The sequence below is a fragment of the Crocodylus porosus genome, unplaced genomic scaffold, assembly GCF_001723895.1.
Source record: "Crocodylus porosus isolate Cpor-Errol unplaced genomic scaffold, CroPor_comp1, whole genome shotgun sequence".
In the NCBI taxonomy this organism is placed as follows: Eukaryota; Metazoa; Chordata; order Crocodylia; family Crocodylidae; genus Crocodylus; species Crocodylus porosus.
In genome coordinates, this window is record NW_017728943.1 from 118,850,039 (window position 1) to 118,870,303 (window position 20,265).

A 20,265-nucleotide genomic window follows, 5' to 3' on the forward strand; every position below is an offset into this window, starting at 1 on the left:
TTATGTAATATTCTAAATCCTTTGTTGTCATTTCAACAATGTTCACAGCATCTTCACCAGGAGTAGATTCCTTGACTTGCTCGATGCAGGGTTGCCACAAACCTTCAATTTGTAAAAAACGCAATATCTGCGAAGCACAATAAAGTGAAGCGCAATAAAACGAGGTATGCCTGTACACAAAAATGTAATCCACTGAAGGATTCGAGATATCAGACACTGTTAATTAGATCACAGCCAATATACAGAACCAAAGAATCATGTTGTAACTGTTATATACATCATATATAGCCAGTAGGATTACATGAAACTATTGCACAGATCTAGCTGAACTGATTCTTTGATCATTCATTTAAAGTGAAACCAATGACAATTAACGACTAATGCTATGAATTCAGGTGAAATGTGCATTTATTTTTTATATCATACAAAAACTTAAACATCTTCATCCAGGTGTGTCAGGATGGTAAGTTCTAGGATATTACATGAAAGAAGGATTATGTTATAGTCTTGCCTTGGCAGCCAAATAAGCCATGTCTTATTAGCCCAGCTCAGGAGGATTAACTGTGGATTTTCGCTAAGGCAAAAGGAGGGCTGGTGGAGGACTAAGGTTTTGCAAAGCCAAAGCCAAGAAAGGACCATTGCAGAAGCTCAGAAGTCAAGTTCATATTTGTTTCCTTAAGTTAGAAATAGAGGAAGATGGTGGGGTTTGAACACTAATCCAGAGTGTGCAAATATATTGAGTGCAGGTTGGAAAATAGTAGTTCCTACTTGTCTCCGAAATCCCATTAGAGTCTCCCAATAAAACAATATATTGATCTCAATATCTCACTATTTTCTTAAATAACAACAGTAGCTGTGTCTGTCTCCCTGCCTGCTAGTCACCTTATGTCCCCAGGCTTTCAAACATGTAACTTTGGTTATCATCAGGCATGTCCACAGTCTTAACTGAAGGCTACTGGACTTTGGAATCGTATCTTCATAGTAACTACTCTACTTTTTTGTGAAATCCACTCCCTGCAGAGATCTGAATGAAATACTAAATCACTCTCTCAAAATGTAAATGAAAAGCTGCTTATTGTGTGTGGGAGCAGGCTTTTAATATAGAGTGAAAAGCTTTGAATGCAGCATAAGTGCATTGACTTTTTTTATCTAATGAGCAACTAAGTCCAAATGCAGTCTTTTTTTCAGAGGAACATAGAGTTATTGATGAATGAATCAAAATCTATAAAATAAACTTTTTAGATGTCTTTGTTGTGTAATTTTCACTCCAAAAACAAAACTTGGCTTTCAGTTAAAATGATGGAAAATATTTTTAAAATTTCAAAAAATAAATTCAGCATCTTGAATAATTTCAGAGAACAAAGTTATGAAATAGGTTTCACTGCAGTTTATAGGACCTTAAACGGAAGTCATTGATGACAATTTATACCAGCTGAGGATGTGCCCACCAAACTTTTGAAAAGCAATTTAAGTTATACAGCATTAGATTTATGATATAAACCATGCAATTCAAATCTCCAGCCTGGATGCCTTTTCAAATTTATTTGGATGTTCAAGTTAGACATTTAAGACAAGGGGCATTTTCTTTTCTTCTTTTCTTTGTATAGAGAATCTCATAAAACAGTTTTAAAATGGCTGAAACTGGTTTAAGATAAACCTGGTTGAATGTAGTATCAAACTTAACTGATTGAGGTCAAACCAGTTTATGAAACTTCTGTCCCAGACCCCTTCCTGGTTTAAATTAAATCAGAGTCCCACAGCATTCCAGGATGTTTTCCAGCCCTGGGCTGGGCTGAGCTGGGTGTCTGCTCCAGACAGCAGGGCTGGCCCTTGCCCCTCTGCTCCCCAGCCAGAGCAGCGAGAGTTGGCTGACAAGGGGGTGGAGTTGGGAAACCCAGCTGGGGACCACAGTCTAGGGTTACCATACTTCTGAGTTTTCCCAGATATGTCCTCTTTTTTGGACCACTGTGCTGCATCTGGGCAGGTTTTTAAAATAAGAGGAAATGTCCAGGTTTTCTGCTCCCTGGGTCTGGCTGCTCTAGGCTGGGAGCAGCAGGCAAGTGGATTGGTTCTTGGGGGTGCAAGTGGATTGGTTCTTGGGGATCACATGCTCCCTATGCAGGCTCCGGCGACAGAAAGAGTGTAAGAGAGAGCAGGCACAATGTGGGAGCTGCTTGGCCTGGGCAGCAGGGCTGTGGGAGGCAGGGGGCTGCGGGTCTGGAGTAAGGGACAATAGCATGGCTGGCAGGAACTGAGGGTAGGGAGGCAGGGGCACTGGCAGGGCTGGGGACCAGGGCAAGGGGCTGCAGGTCTGGAGTGAGGGGCACCAGCAAGGGGTGGGGGGCAGGGTACTGCTATTTGGGATTGAGGGGCACTTGCAGGGCTGGGGGTGGGATGTGGCTTGTCAGTCAGGGGCAACTGGAATGGGCAGAGGCAGGGCGCCGGCATGTCACTGCCCCCCCAACATCATATTCCTCCCCTGGCCTCCCACCCCCACCCCCTGGTGACAAGTGTCCTCTTTTTTGGACCTGGAAATATGGTAACCCTACCACAGCCGGGTCTGCCTCAGGGGCGGTGGCGGAGAGCACCCCTGTCAGACTTGCCCACTGGAGCAGAGGGGGCAGGGGTGTGAGCTGGCAGGCCCAGGTGGAGGGGAGGGAGGAGGGTTTAAAAACCCCCTCTCCCACCAGCATGAGACCCCATATGGGGTCTGCTTGGCAGGGGTACAGCAGCCCCTGCCAAGCTATTTTCCACTCGCTGCTGGAGCAGAGGGGGCGGAGGTGTGGGGCAGGGCTCAAGCTGGGGTCTGGGGCCAGGGAGGGATTTTAAACCCTGTCTCCCAGCTCAGTGCTCTGTCCCTAGGCCAGGATGTGGCCATGCCCCCTGATCTCCACTAAAGTGGGGGACAGGACATGAGCTGGGGGGCAAAAGCCTGTGTCCCCATAGGAAAACCCCCAGCTGTGGTCCTCGGCCAAGGAGGCGGTTTAAATCCGCTTTTCCTTCTTATGCTGGAGCTGTGCCAGGACTGGATAGCTGCAGAATGCATTTGCACCACTACTGGCATTTTTCCCCACCTTCCCTTTTCAAGTGTAAGGAAACACTGATCTTGGTGAACCTCAACCAAGGTAGCATATAAATGCAGGTCAGAGTTTACTTATAGCTAATTTTGAGTACTTCTATGGGTTTGCTCAATCATTTCTATTAGCTCCAATATTTGTAAGAAGGACACGTAATAGTGAAATTAATCAGACCAGAATCTAATTTTTTGAATACTTGGTAACATACAACGTAAATGAGGAAAATTACACAATCAAGCACACCCCCACATTTTAGATTTTGTATATAAATTTCAGTTCCAGCAGAACCCCCTTTACTCTATATATAGACAGGGTCTCCAAGTCTGATTTGATCTAAACTAACTGATGATATTTCCTGTGTTTTTCATTTCTCCTTCTGCCACCCCAATTAGATGGAAGCAAGTGAGTTGGGGAATACACATTGCACAAGAACTGGTGAGGACATTTGCTGTTATCGGTGCAATTTCACAATCATTAATCATTAAAGTCCATAAAGAATGACATGCAAAAAGTAGAAAGATATGTCTGGTTCCATTTTCTATTCCGTTCTAGTAGATGAGTTCAGAGTTTAGCAATCAGCCTTAAAGCAAAAAGTTAACTGGCGTTTCACTTATTACAAAAAGATTTTGAAAGCGAATGGGTGGGGAGCATGGGGAGGGAAGCTAACATGTTGTTTGTGCATTAAAATAGTTCTTCTATCCACCAAATGTGCATCTTTTAATTATAGGCAAGATCATAAAATAGGGAGCATACTTTTTTCCAAATGACAAATTAAAAAGAGAAACGCCAATCCATTTGGCAGATCCCAATCTCTGAAAAGTCTGGCAGGAAGCAATGACATTTTCTCTCAGTCTCCCTATCTGATAAATCACAATTATTTTAAATGCTTGGCACATGATCAAACCAACAGCTGCATTAAAGAAAAAACAGAATGTATTACTCCCACTATCTGTGATCACCCCAGAGACAATAAGCATTTTCAATTATGCTCTTTATGTCTCAGAGAGTAAATTACAGTTACACCGTCTACTAGGACCCAAAGCAAGCCATGGTCTAGTATTTCTATAATTTTCTGAATGACATCTATGACTTCACCAGCCTCTTAAACTGGCAGAGAGAGTTTAAGGGAAGAAGACCAAGGTGTAACTTCTTCCTTCCCTCCCATCATATCCAACCTGAGGGTGCAAAAACTGGGGGGGGGGGGGCAATGATCCCAAACATTTCAATCAGCGACTCCCCAGTAAAAATGGGTGTCTATTTAACTTAACTTCAGGAGTACTTGTCATTGTAATAACATCTGGTACAGTAATTACAACTGCCTAATCAAATGGTATCTCTATATCTTATGTGCTTAATATTGTCTCTGGTGCTGTAACATCTAAGCACAGAGTTTTTAAGGTCTTGATCCTCACAGTATCCAGTTGGGGAAGTATGTGAGAAGGATGGAGTACAAATACACCTATTTTATTGATGGGGAACATCAGACAGAGTGGATATTACCCTCTTTCTAATCAGAGGGAGCTTCCAGCAGTGAATGTTTGCGTAATAATGCAGCCAGTTGATATTTTTGTTTAAATATTTTAATACTGTTTAACATCATTGCTCTAACAAAAAAGTCCATCTACCTTCTATGTAAAATAAAACCTACTCAAATTACTCTTAAATCTTTTAATTTAAACCTATGCACCAGAGCTCAGCTTTATCTCATTAATCTAAAATACAGCAGATGTGTAGATTTTAAATTCAGAAGAGAGCACTAAGATTTTCTGGTCAGACGCCACACAACCCTGGAGAAGACGAGACTCAGGGGGACGCTTGGTTGCAGCCGACAAGTATATCAGGCACGCCCATCAGGGCCCAGGGGAACATCTATTCACCAAGGCTCCCCCAGGGGAGGACAAGAAATAATGGGCACAAGCTGATTGAAGATCAGTTCAGGCTAGACATAGGAAAAAACTTCTTTACAAGCTGAGTGCCAAGACCAGCAGTCTTTCCTGCCCACGTGCAGAGGGTCCGGACCCAATGATCTGTAAAGTCCCTTCCAGCCCCTAATAACTATGAAACTATAACATAGATCTTAATATGACACCATGTAATACCTACTATGGCAGCAACACTACTTCCAGGTTAAGAAGCAGGATAAGTGGAGCAGCATGGTGTCACAGTAAATTAGTGGTGTAGCTATGCCCAGGTGGCTTTGTTAAAAAAAAAAGTGAGGAATGATTTACTACTTTCACGGATAAAACTGCTTTGGTTAATTATCATGGCAGCTCAGCCTGTTTGATTTTACAGCCCCCAGTTGGTTTAAATATTTCCTTTGCTCCTATGGGTTTATTGCCTGCATATTTGCCTCTCTCAGCACTGCCCCCAGCCCCCATCTCTTCCTCTCTGCCTCTCCCTTCTGTTTATGTATTCAAATTTCTCTCTCTTTCTTATATACTGCTTTGTGCATATCCTTCCACAGCACCTGATAAAGTGAGCCAGCAGTCTTCCCCGACACATAGCCTGCCCAGGAGAAGAGAGGAAGGGATTTCTGGCACAAAGGTGAGAAGGCAAGATAGCTGCTGCTCCCACCCTTTGCCACTAATTGGCTGAGAGGCCTGCCTGTCATGCACCCCCACCCATTTCCACCAATCAGGCGCAAGGGGCAGGGCTATACAATAGACTGTCCTCTCTACCAATCAGTTGTGTAGGGCAGAGCCAGTGAGGCCCCTCAGTCAGAGGTGTGGGGGAGCCTGGCCATGTTAAACTCTCAAAAATGGTGGCTGGACCTGCAATCTGCCTCTGTAATCAGCTGGCCACCTCCTTAAGTTGGTTAGCCCCCTACATATATCCATTACTTGCTGTTCATCTTATTTTAAAAGGAATCAAAACTCTTCTTATGTGAATGGTGCAAATAGACTACTCTACCAATCAGACAAATAAATCAGTATGTGATGATAAGTGTTTCCTTTTAACAACTCACTTCTTTGTTTGGATTCATATCATTACATCTGAGCAATGCTTTTCAGAATGAATCATTAACCTTTACCCATTTTACAGTTTTCATCAACTTCCAAGCACCTATTAACACCAAAGCAGATTGAGCGCAATAATTTCATTTTCTTATAACTGCGTATATTGGACACAGCACCTGCAATTAATAAAGTTAACAAACATATTCTAATATGCTTTAAAATGAAATGAAAATGAACGAAAGAATAAATTAAGAAATCAGGCATCTTATTACATCTACTAGAAAACAATGGTAAAAGTGTGGGTGGGACAAAAAAAGAAAGACACGCTAATGAACAGAAGCAGTATATAGTTAATGAATGGAACTGGATACTGAAAGTAATGAGGCATGATGATGTGAGATAATGAGAAGTCTTGGCTTATTATAATTCAGAAGGTTCTTCTGGTTATTTCACTGTCTTTTACCAACTTGATAATGGCTACGTCCGTATATTTAAATGATCTAGAAGAATTCTCCCAGGTTTATTTTCCTGGTAGAAAAACTTATCCAGAGACATCTGAACATACATTCAAATGTGAAATACATGAACAGCAGAGAGTTTGCAGTGCTGACACTATGCAGCTAGGGATCCCCCGTGTCCAGCTAGGGATCCCCTGTCTCTAGGCATGCTCTGAAGACTCCCTTCAGTCTGCCTAGAGGCAGCTGGCACAGGGAAGCCCTGATTGGCAGACTCAGATTGCTCAGAGTCAGATTGCAGGTGCCTAGAGATGTATAGACAGCCTGTTGGGGAGGCTCTCTAACTCATGACACTTTATACAAAGTGCAGTAAGTTCCTAGAATATCACTGAACCCACCAGACATTCACCTGTTGGGTCAGGGGAGCTCAAACCTGCCTGCACCAGCCCTGGCCTGCAAGCAGGGTGTGCTACAGCAGCCCCCCAGGAGGCTGCCAAACCACCCCACTCCCCAGCCCTAGCCCCAGCCCCAGCCAAACCAAGGTGGCAGCTGTGTGCTGCTGCTGTCAAGAGGCCTGGGCAGGCAATGCAGCAAGGGAGCCTCCCCCGCACCCCTGCCTCATGGGCCTCCCCCAGGTACCCCAGGTGGGGGTACTCAGTTCCCCCAACCCCCTGCCCAAGCCTCTTGACAGCAGCAGCACTCAGCTGCCAGCTGGGCTTTCCTGTGGCTGGAGGTGGGAGGTGGGGGGCAGGCAAGAATAGATCCCCCTTGCCTCATGGGCCCAGGCTGACTCCCCCTAAGATCCCAGCAGAGGTAGTTTTCCCCACCCCCACTGCACTGAACAAGAAAGAGACTCTGTTCTCCCTGTGACAGCCCTGGGCATGGGGCTGGGCTGCACTAGTACCAGCCCAGCCCTACAAAGGTGCATGGGATGCAGGAAGAATTGCCCACACTTAACCCTCACAGGAAACCTGAACTAAAGTTCCCCAAGGTGCTCTGCTAACAGCTGATCTAAGGAGGGTTAATATGTCACATGATCAGCCATTTTAAAAGTGCTCTGCAGCCATGAATGTTTGCTGTCACAGCTGTAGAAAGCTTTCAAGAGCCTTATTACTCAAAAAATGTAACTTGTGTAAGCACCCTGCGTCTGCAGCACAATGTGCGAATCATGAAGGGGGCGTGTTCTGTTTCCTGCTTGGCTAGAGCACTAGATTCCAGCCCAAGTGACACACTGCCCCTGCGGGTGGGGAGGGGACCCAGGAATAAAGCACCCTAGGATGCTGAAGAACTGTGCTGCGGCTTCTCTCAGAAGGGAATGTGTACAGACATTCACTCTTCCAGGAAAAGCTGAATGTTTGTACGTGACCACTGGTGAATTCACTAGCTGCTGTTTTCTTACGCTAACTACAGCAGCTATGAACATGCTGATTGTTTAGGAAACACATTTATGGATTTTTCTATCTACCATGAAGAGAAGTGATAAAAATCAATTGACTAAATGAACCAAAGTGAGAATTGTATTAAAATAGATAGGACACAATGTAATCAGTTAAGTGGCAGGACAGAAATTATTTGTGCTTATTTTTAAAAGTGCAGAAAAACAGTTTGCTTGGATTTTCAAGATGCACTGCATCATTAAATAAAGTGCAGGACAGTGAACTAATGAGGATAATGATCTCAAGTGAGGTTTTTCAAGACTACTGTTGACACTGAAACACAAGAACAATAATAATTTCAGGCCGTCTAGTAGTTCATTAGCACCGCTTCCTTCAGAAATCTTTGTTCACAAAACAGAGGTCAAAACCAAATGAAAGGCAATAATTTGAAATTGATAAATAGTAACCTTTTAACAATTTTTCAGAGGTATAATGTATGAATAAGGTACCCAGATGTGTCCGGCCTTCCAATTTGGAAAAGGTTGTCACCCTACTCAGAGACGGAATAAAAACTGAAAAATATGAGAAAAAGCCACAGGTGCAAGTAGCCTATATTGTTGCCACATACATGTTGAACTTAATACTTTCTCAGTTATGCTTAAGTGGTAAATGACAGTCCTAAAACATACTGCAGAGGTTCAAAAATTCTGTGCTACACACCAACAGTCTGAAGGTTGACTGGCCTGGAGGACTAATGGCCTTGCTTTGCAATGACATCTATAGCACTGTAATGACATCAGTTATCATAACAATACTGAACTGTACCCTGAACATAGAAAATCAAGATCAAAACAGATATGTTAGAGGAATCAAGATCAAAGCAGGTATGTTACACAAGGAACTTCACAGACACCCAAAATTTACAAAAAACAGCTGACAGTTTCAAACACAGACTTGGCAGATTTTATACCAACGACACTGTCACAGTTATGGGGCAAACTGCACCTCTGACACTCCTGGTCTTTTCAAGTGAATCCTTTTTAGCTCACAATCTCCTATCACCTTTCTCTGAGAGTGGATTCAAGCTCCAAGACCTAAGTTCCCTTTGTAATAACCACAGTTACCTATGCAAGTCTGACTTTGGCTCAGACCATACAGATTTTCTCCCAGTAAAGCAATGAAAAAGGTAATTAAGCGATGACTCTCTCTCTCTCTCTCTCTCTCAAAGCTAAGTATTTGTTCCTATATTTAGAATAAAATTATGTTTCATTTTCCATGTATCTTAAAATAATACTAGGCTATATGCATATTTAGTTTCTCTCGAATTTACATAATCTGGGAAATGCCAGTTCCTCTAGATTTCCTCAGTTCCTTTATATTTCTGTGTCAGTTTCTCTCCCTGTCAGTGGTAACTGGCACTCCTTGGGCAGCACCTGACAACTTATCCTCCTTTAGAGGAATCAAGACTTTTTTTTAACTACTTATAGGCCTTTGATCTGTTAAGGTCCCAGCAATATCTTTAAAATGCATGCCAGGGTTCTCTCACAAAGCTTTATCAAGCTAAATCAGTGTCCTCAGACAAGGAAAATTTCTTAATCTCATTACAAAATAACATTTTTACACTGAAGAAAATGCATACAGTGTTTATAAAATTGTTACACCTCAGTACTGATAGAATTAACACAGGTAGTAAAGGAAAGACACTACTGTACCTATCACACCCCCAAATGTTTCATAGCAGAGACTATCTGGTTTTGTCTAACAGAGAACTGCAATCCAACATAGAAATAATAAAGCTATTAAGAGAAGTTTTTAGAAGCTTTCCGGGAAGGATTTTTGTGACTGATGTCTTTTACTGGACCAACTGCATGGTTGGGATAAAGTCAGACAAGCTTTTGAATGCAAGGCAAGATTTCTATAAACTAGTCATCAGGTGCCTACACACATGCAGTGAGGCTGCTCTGATGCACTATAATTATAGCACATCAGAGCACATTTGATTGAGTCTCCTGGAGCATAGTAATTACCATGCTCCAGCAGAGTCCAGCATCATGTGTATCAAGTATCAGTATCCCTGCAACCCCACTGCCATTTTGCAGCGCAGGGATGCTAATACATGTGGCCCTCCAGGTGTTTTAATTAGAATGCTCTTGGAGCCATTCTAATTAAAGTGTCCCTTCTCCCCACCCCTCCCAGAGCATATGCATAAATGCCCATCGTGACCAATCCTAAATACAGTGGTCATAGGTTAAGCTTGGAACAAAACGGAACTAGAAGTTACATGTCTGTCTTCACTTTCTCCGACCTGTTTGACTTCCTTCAGAGTTTGCTTTTAGCACATTCAGACTGGCCAAGTTGCAAAATGTCTCAGACACTGAAAAGAAACCAAGTTGGTAAAAGTGTAGTATATTAAAGTGCACGTACATAAGAGTGAAGTCACATATTACACATAGACTGTATTAAGGGCACTTAAAACATGAGCATCTGCATGTTTAAGCTCATTAATTTGTGCTAAGTGTCCTCTGACCTCTTAAACCTATGCCAGTTCAGGTGAGGGTTAACTCTGGGCCATGCTTGTGTTAGGGTAACTTCAGTCTGAACCACAGAGCTAAAACAAGCAATCCTCCAGCATCCCAGGATGCACCACTCCCAGTTCCTCCCCCTTTCCCCTCCCCTCCCCACCACAGAGCAGGAATAGAGCTCAGGTATCCTGGTTCCTAGCCATGTCCCTGCTCACCAGCTCTCTAGTGGCAAGTCAGAGATGTGCAGGCAAGAAACAGTACTAACCCTTAATATGCAACTGCTTATTGCATGTTCTAACTTTAACACCACTTAATATTCCAAAGATTTAGTATGGCCTAAGTGTAATGTATCACTTCACCCTTATAAAAGTAGAATACTTGCTAGAGGAACGTAGCAAATGTGCTTAAAATTCTAAAACATTGGCTTCCAATTTTGTTTCATTTCCATCCAACATGAGAGTGGGTTAGCAACTGGAAAAAAGTTTTCAAACATTCTGTCACCTTTTATTTTCTTTTTTTAAAAAAAATTCTTACTAGGTTCTAACTAGATTAAAGGCTAGTGTTCAACACTCCAACTTTGCCATTTTGGATATATCTGAGGAACCTATCCTCTTGTGGAACACATATTCTTTATGTTTTTGGAACTGTAACAAGTGATTACATTTTGTGCAACTTGCAAGGATGCTCTGAGGCCGTCTCATCCCCAATACCCTTCTTCTTTCTAGTCAGGGAAACTTTTCAACAGCTGTCCCAACAGAGGATAAAAATGGTATTTTTCATAGGTCCCAGAGCAAGAAAAGTGAGGGCTTTATCTTGATTTGTGCTCTATTATACATATGAACTATGCAGGAACACTACTCCCTGCATATCAGAGTAATAGGGGTCAGATGACATCTGTAGAAGAGATATAACAGACTTATTGCAAAAGAAAATAAGAGTTTATATGAAGTTTCCACCCTCTGGGCTGGAGGATCAACATCATTCAAAAATTATCACATAGATGAAAAATAGATATACCATGTAAATGGCGAGTAATAACAACTGGTGGTAGCTTAAAATCAGTATATTACTACACTGCAATAATACCTGAAACACTGAGTTATAGGCACCTTTTATTTATGGAAAAAGAGATAAGAGAATTCTTAAGTGTTTGGTCCCCCACAACACAGAAAAATAAAATAAAAATAACATTACTGCCAACCCTGAAAGTTTGCAGCTCAAACTCTTATTTCAACAGGGTGCAGCATTATCAGTAAAGCTAAAACACCTGATAAAGCCCCAATCCACTGCCAAAACTTCTCCTCCCTTCTATTCCAAATGCATGGCCGGCGAATACAATCCATGCTCAGCCGTACGGATAAAATAATTTGTCACTCTAAATTATTCCAGAAGTTTGAAAGATCCATAGGTCTAGATGGTGGAAAAAATTAAAGAATTGCTCTTTACATTACTTTGAAAGCTTTCTCATCTTTGTTGGTTCTTGAGAAATGTATACCTACTCTAAAACTGTTTCTTTCCTACGTAACATCACCTTACTTCACAGCCTCATTTATAACAACTGGGTATTTGTAACATTTCACAGAATCTGTGAGGGTCTGTAGGTATAGAAAAAAAGATGAAGGAATGGACAAAGTCATAGGGAGAGAGGGCGGAGAGATGGATAAAAAGAGAGAAGAGAATTACTGTCACTTTGGTAATTCTAAAATTAAGATCACTAATCTCTGTTAAAGTGTGAGTTCCTTCAACTCACACTGCGGAATTGAAGCCCTTAGCACCTCAGGCCCTTAGCATGTTCAATAAGCTTAGAAAAGGTAAATGCAATTTCCTTTTATACCACCTCCCATATCCTTCCTGAATGAGCAATAGACAGAGGGGATTATAAAAAGAAAAATAGTGTTTAGGAGTGGGGACTTGATTTTTACCTCTGTGTGCAACACCAGTGAGATTACTGCTGGAAGACTAAGCCTTGTTCTGGAATTACAATTTAGAAAGGATTTGAAAACATGGAAAAAGGTGTGAAGAAGAACCCCAACAATAATTAGACAGGAGAAAAATGCACCTTCTGGTCTCAGAGCTTCTAATTAAGCACTGGAACAAACAGTCAAGAGAACTGAGAAATTTGGTAGATCTGAAGTCTAGAAAACGACTGGATGCTTTCTGAAACATAAGGCACTGGGCTCAATTCAGGTCTAATGTAACTAATGGAATTCTAGGTTTGTATTATAAAAAACATCTAAAGGCACCTTTAACTCTTAATAGCTACAAAGCTATGAATAGCAAGATACAAAAAGCATACTGTGAGTGCTTGTTTTGCTACAACAGAGGAATTTGTTCCAATCAGAAAGTAAGATACTCCCCCCTCTATGCAACACTGGTCAGGCCACAGTTGGAGTACTGCATCCAGTACTGGGCATCGCACTTCAAAAGGGACATGGTCATCCTGGAGAGGATTCAGAGGAGGGCCACCCACTTGGTGAGAGGGCAGCAGGACAGGCCCTACGAGGAGAGACTGAGGGACCTGAACCTGTTCAGCCTTAGCAAAAGGAGGCTGAGGGGGGACCTGGTGGCCGCCTACAAACTCTTCAGGGGAGATCATCAGCAAATAGGAAGGGCCCTATTCTCCCCAGCACCACCTGGGGTGGCAAGGAACAATGGTAATAAGCTGATGGAGAATAGGTTTAGGTTAGAGATCAGAAGGCAATATTTTACAGTTAGGGTGGCCAGAATCTGGAACCAACTTCCCAGGGAAGTGGTCCCCGCCCCTACCTTGGCCAAATTCAAGAGAAGGTTAGATGATCACCTGTCTGGGGTGTTGTGAACCCAGCATTCATTCCTGCCTGTGGCAGGGGGTCAGGCTAGATGATCTGTTCAGGTCCCTCCTGACCCTAGCTACTATGAAACTATAAGGTACAAAAAAAAAAAATCAGGTCTGCAACTTCTGAAAAGCCTGCAATGTGTTGACAAATTCTGAAACTCTGTAGCATGTTAGCAAGGTCCAGGATAAATTTAAAAAAGGAAAGACAATAAAAAAAAGCTGACACCAACCCTATGGACGTGTGGAAGTCAAACTGTTCTCCCTCTCTTCCCATCTATGCATATACACTCCAATGGGAAGACAACAGAAATGGAAGTGAGTTTTAGAAGGCAGGCAGAAGTTACAGAAGACCTCTGTTGTGAAATATTTTCATCTGACCCCTCATGGAATGAGGCTTTCACATAATTGGCCATTTTTTAAGCTGCCTGCAGCCATGTACTTGTGTTTGGTCACAGCTATAGACTGCTTTCTGTGGCCAGATTGGGTAAAAATTGTCACTTCTGTCTGTGCCCATAATGATGAGCATACACTTTGGTGCTGCTTTCCCAAATTTAGAAATTGGAGGAGTTGAATTCTTTAAGGCAGAAATTCCTATCTAGAGCCAGACTTAGGGGTGGGCAACATGGGTGACCACCCAGAGCGCCGCGGTCACAGAAGCATGATGCACACACACACACATACGTGTGTGTGATCAGCCCATGCACATAGCAGTGCTCACCCCCACTCTGCCTCAGCCCATCCCTGCCCAAGGCAGGAGAAGCAGCGCCCAGCCCAGCCCAGTCCAGCCCCTGGCTCTAGCCACTGCACAGGAGGAGCCAGGCCATGCAGTGCAGATGACACCAGTGGTGCCTGCCCATCTGCCTGCCTCACAAACCATGCTGCTCTACCTCCCTACTGGACTGTGCCACACACCCCTGCCTGCCTTTGCCTGCAGCAGCATTGCTAATTTGGGGTCAGGTTACCAGGGGAGGGGGTTCCAAAATGCAAGTTCACTCAGGGCACTATTTTCCCTAAGGCTGGCTCTGTTCCCACCAACATTCCTCCCTCAGGGACTTAAAGGATTACATAAACAAAATAAAATAATTTAAACCATGCAAAATGCTGTGAGACCTAACCAACTAATTACAGTGGGTGACAGGTGCCAGAGACTTCTGTCACTTTAAGCAGAGAATGCAGCAGGCCAAGCCTGCTGTGTGGGGCTGTAGCAGACGAGCACAGTCTGGCCACTAGGCAAAAACTGCTCCTTGTGTGTGACTGGGGAACCACATGACCAGAAGGGGTAGGGCTTAGAGGCATATAAGCCCAGGGCCTGAGGCAAAAGGGGTAGTCTAGCCCTTCATTCTGTGGGGGAAGGACCCCATGGGAGAGAGGGGCCTGGCTGGCCAAGGAGGAAGCAGGGAATTGTAAGGTAGCCCCTGCACCACCAGGCAGCAGGGCTAAGTCTTTTGGCCTTGTGTTGTAGCTTATTGCCATGATGTGATGTTGACCCAGGGTTGTGGGAACTTTTTATTTGGAAGTGGATGCTCGTAGTTTTTGTTATCTTGATGTTGAACCGGAGGACCGAATCATGGCTGTAGGAGAAAAGGAGTCCAATGAGAAGGGTGTCAGGGGCACCTCAGTTCCTAAACCCTTTAAAGGGGGGCCAGATAGCATGTGTGGGCTAAGGCTGAGGGAGCCATGGCCCAGTCATGAGCCCTGAGAAGCTTGGAGGTTGCAAGCAGTGCCTGGCAGGAGCACTGCTACTAGCTGAAGGACTCTAGCATGTGAGAGAAAAAACTGAGCAAACAAGCCCAGAGCCTATAAAGGGCAAGATAAGGGCCAAGGGACCTAGCATCCAGGAAGGGAAAGGCTGGAGCTAGGGCCCAGGAGTTCAAGGTCCCAGGACAGTGGACCTCAGGCAAACCCTTTGCCTGAGGTCTACTGCCACCACTGTTCCAGAGTATTGGGCCAAGACCCTTGCTTCAGCCTGGACAAGAATTCAGGGCCTGAAGCCAACTCCCCTGACTTCTAGGGGCAGCCTCCCAGTCCAATTATAACATCAAGGCATGGCAGACAAGGCAACGGGGTGGGATTTTCTTTTTAATTTTTGAGGAATTCAAAATGATTTTACTAGCTTATCTTAGTTTTATTATCTCCTCATCGCAAACATTTGTAATTATTCTGGCAGACTGTGCCTGGTACAGGAACCACTCCTCCCATACCTCTGTATTCAAGGTCAGTTGAACTAGCACATCCCTGTCCAAAATGTATAAAGCAGCGGTTCTCAACTTCTTTTGACTCAAAGCACCCCTAGAAATATGCCAGCTATTAGTTTTCACTCTCATTTTTCTGCATGAAAAAACTAGAATGGTGTTTCTGTGGCAAGAACTCAAAAAGACCACACCAGCTCAGTGTATATTTAGCACTATGAAGTCCTATTGAAAATTTTTATCTTGTGAAACATGTTTGCACACTTAACAGTGTAAACACTGTGTGGCACCTCACAGCACCCTTGAAAGGATATCAAGGCACACTATAGTGCTGCAGCACCCTGGTTGAGAACCACTGGTCTACAGCATCCATATTTTCTGGAAAGGTAAAACACACTTGCCTCACCATGCTAGCCATGGACTAGTCTGCCATTTTAATATCTTGCTTTCTAGTGAAATATTAGGGAATATTAATTAGGTTCATTGCAAACAAAACTTGCTCCAACCAAAAAGTATTGAAATAGTGCTTGTCACTGGGGCACAAAGTGGCAAAAAAAGCCTAAAAAGGCTGAAAGCTCAGGAGAAGCTTAACACATACACTACTTCCACTAATACAAATATAGTATAGTTCAAAAAAGTAAAAAAAAATCCAGTTCAGATACATTTTGAGCTTTCAGTTAATTGACAGGGAAAAAATTAAGTTAAGTTATCCATCTAAATTTGCCAACTATTCTAAATCTGCACAAGGGCTAGGGGCAGATATTCAAAAGGCCTGAGCCTGAACTGATTCAGTCTTTGCAGGTTAGTGTAATCTGGCTAGGCCAATCTGGTTTGTAACTGGACAGACAATCTCTGGACTGAGAAAATGCAGGCACATGCCTGCAGTGGCTCAGGCTAGAAGCCTGGGGGTGCTAGAGCAGCCCTCCCTTGCCTTCTGCAGGGAGATGAGCTGAGTGGGGTGTGACCAGGCCCCAGCAGGATGTTCTGCTTATGGAGGTCTGCCTGGCTTTTCCCTGCTGGCTGCTTAAGGGGCAGGAGTGTTACCACACCCCAGCCCTGGGCTACTACTCTGAGGCAAAGGGAGGTGTGTATGCATCTGTTGATGATACGGAGCTTTTCAATCTCCCTCCCCGCTTCTTTATGTTGTCTGCAGGAAACTGACAGGTGAGCAAGCCAACAGAGGGATGATAATAGTGTTTATTACCTCATCAGAAAAAAATGGTCTCTCTCATTAGTTCAAACTCTTATTAAACAGCTTACCAGTGATTAGCTCCAAAAAGCCCCAAGCGGTCACTGTTCTGTCTGCCTGTCCCAGTGCTACTGGAGACACTTACACACAGAGACACCTCTCAGCATTAGCTAGTGTACCACATGCCTACGGTCTTTGGGGCTGGGGTCTGTGCTGTGGGAGATAGGAGGGAGGATCCCTGCTTGTCCAGGAAGCAGTGAGGGGGCTAGGGCAAGGGAAAGCCCTGCTGCACTTGCAGTCTCTGCCGGAGCTCCAACCTGGGAACAGAGGGGAGGAGCCAGCTCCTCTGTGGAGCAGAGAGCCCTGTCCAGTCCAAACAGGATGCTGGGGGAGTCAGGTTTACCTTCAACAAGCAAGAGGTCTGGGACAGACATAAACTGGTTTGAGCCAAATCAGTTAAGTCTGATACTACATTCAGCCAGGTTTCTCTCAAACTGGTTTCAGCCATTTTCAAACTGGTTTACGTGCCTTGAACATCTGTTCTAGTACAGGTTTAAATCAGTTTTTGATCACTTAAGCTGCTTTATGTGTAATGTCTTCCCCTAGCTTAGAGGAATAGAAGCAGCTCAGTGTTGTTTGACTTCCCTGCTGAGAAGACCCCCTACAAAACACCTGAATGCAGTAAATCAGCAAATAAGTGAACAAACCTTAAACTACAAGGATAACAGCCCACCACTTGTCCAGAGTATGCTTTTGTCCACTGAAGGCATCTATAGTTTACTTTTATTTATAACACTAATGTCAAATGTAGAATGTCTGAACACTCATACTTTACCACAACAATTCTGCTAGGAAAAAGATTAATACTCTCTGAATCTAGGTACAGATATGTATGAGCTAACAAAGTAAAAATAGCCCAGTTCGACTCTTTTTAAAGAAATTGGCTTATAAAACAAATATTGATTTAAGAGGCCTATACCTTCCTTTTGAGACACACAAACATTGCAGTTATTCATATCAATATGGCTGTTTTACACGCTGTTCCAAGGGAAGTTATGGCTCCATAAATATAAAAAGATACTTATTTGATGCATGCGCACTAATATTCCTAAGTATCATATATAAAAACATTCACAAACACACATTTTGTATACACAGTAAAGGCCATAGGAATAAGTATTATTTAATTACAAGACTGTACTAGCCTTTTCAGACCTGTCCATTGGCTAAATGATTACTCATGCACTCTCATTTTGAAGAATAGTGTTTTCTTCCTCATTCACTAAAACATTTTCAAGGAGAACACTAGGACAGCCTAAAAGAAAAAGTACCTTGCACCAGAAGGACAGTCCAAACCAAGAGGATGAGGGGCCTAGGATCCTTATGCACAAGGAAGATAATAAGCTGCCTGCAAAGATAGAAGTAAATCACCTAGATCAGGGGTTTTCAACTTTTTTTAAGGAGTGTACCTATAACGGGGATTTCTCGGGGCTGATTTCCCTGGGGCCCACCCTCCTATTTCTGGGCTAACCGCCAACCTTCTCGCCCACCATGCCTTATTGTTAATTAATTAATTGATGTTGATTAAGCAGGAAGCTGCCCATTTCTTGCCCTGATGCCAGGGGCACTAAATGCAGCTCTATTCCTCCCCTACACTGCAGCCCAAGCCTCACAGGTGGCATCCAGATGTTATCCATATCACCGGCCCCATGCTGGGCCCCAAAATCCTACTAGTTGGACCCCACTTAGATCCCTCTGTTCAGGCAGCCTATTCTTCCTTCATTCCCAGCTGCATAGCTCCCTGAGCTGCTTCCCCCTTACAGGTGTGGTCCCCCGGGACCTTCGGCTCTACTGGCCCTGGCCCACCTCCAGAACCCCAGACCCTCAGCTCTTGGGCATTCCTCATGGTGGGCCTCTGGCCCTTTGACCCTTCTGGTCCTGGCCCCAGCTTGAACCAGTCAGGGGATGTCAAGTCAGGCTTATGAGTCTATAGCCCTCTCTCTCTTGGGTCCACCTTCCTGACCCGTCTGTGGGGTAACTCTCCCGGTTGTGGGAACTGGGGGTTAAGGCACCCTGACCCACCTTTCAACAGAGTGGTAACTGGCCTGGCATTTCCTGGGGGCTCTCGCACCACTGAGAGTACCACCAGGCCACCCACTCCCAGCAGGGTGCAGTTTTAGATCATGCCCAGGACCAAGAACCTCCTGACCATCCCCTACAGCTACTCCCTTACTTCCAGATGATACCTGCAGCCAGGCAATGTTGTTGCCTGGCCTTCCAGCAGCAAAATGCCCTGTTTATATGGGCAGCCCTGAATCCAAAATGGCTGCCCTAATCAGGCACCTGCTGGCTGCTGGCTTCAGGCCCTTAAAGTGGCAGGCACAAACAGTGCCCTGCCACAGTCACCCTTCTGGTGGTGGCGGCCAGACATGGAGCTGGGGAGGGAGGGAGGGCAGTGGCCAAACACTGAGTGTGGGGGGGCAGGTAGTGATGGCCAGATGCAGAGTGGACGGGTTTGCACATGGTGGTGTGAGGTGGTCGATGGCAGCAGCGGCTACTGCATGCAAGCTCCCCCCCACCCCTATGTCTGGCTGGCCAGGCAGTACCTGTGTGGCCCACAGAGGGGAGATGTTGCCCTCACCCCTCCCCCCAGCCCTGCTCCTGGAAGGCAGCAGTGCAGGGTGGTGGGTGATGGCACTGCATCACTAACTTTACTTTGTTAGCATACCGCCCTAGCACCTTTCCGTGTGCCCCCAGTTGACAATCCCCTAACCTAGATGCTAAGAAAAGAGGTGCCTAGAGTGAGCCAAAAATAATGTTAGGCTCAGAAATTTATCTGAAATTTATCGCTCCTCCCTGGCAGCAGGTAGATAGGTTACTCAAGATGTCTAGGATTATTGTAAATTCCTTCATTTTTCTACACTGGATGGAAAAGTTAAGTAATGAGAAAAGAAGACAACCCATTGTGCAACCACTGTCAAAGTAGGACATTGACAAGAAAGGACAGCATTCTTTCAGAGTGTTTCAACACCTAGGAACTGGAGCAAATTAACTGCCATATCTTCAAGTCATATAGGGACACTAAATTAGGTCAAAGTATTTTTGTTTTGCTAGGTGAAAAAGAAACAGGTGCCAAATGTGAACAGTGCAACAAAAAGACATAAGGCTTCATTGCCAAAATTAAACAACACTGCAAAACGCTTCTCAGAAGGCAGTGACTTTGGAGGTGGCCATGCTGACAACATCTTAATCTGGATCAGCTGGCTACCAGCCCTGTTTTCCCCCCTTATAGAATGCTTTATGTTAATGCATTTTGATAAATTGACCAGGATAATCTAAACTATTTTCTGGATGGATTACTAATTGATTAATTTAAAAATGTGCATGCTACAAACATAATTGATATGTTAATTTATTGTGGGAATATTTATCGACAGCTGAACTTCTGTAAGTGATTTTTCATTTTTAGATATAATCACATCCTAGGCAAAGAATGCCAGTTTAAAAATTAGGTTTTATGAGGCATTTATGAATTTTAACATTTAAAAATTTTAAGTGGTTTGGTATATTACTTGAGATAAGATTTTAAATAAAGGCTTTTGACACTGTCTCTCACCCTGTTCTCATTAAGAAACTGGGGGACTGTGGTGTAGACACCCACACAGTCAAATGGGTCGCCAACTGG

At 43.9% G+C, this 20,265-nt stretch overlaps 1 protein-coding gene across 3 annotated transcripts in view; it reads right to left on the minus strand.

Annotated features, from left to right (window-relative positions):
* Positions 1-20,265, minus strand: part of ESR1 (estrogen receptor 1) — a 214,190-nt gene that overhangs the window by 129,900 nt on the left and 64,025 nt on the right. The gene's annotated exons all lie outside the window — the stretch shown is intronic.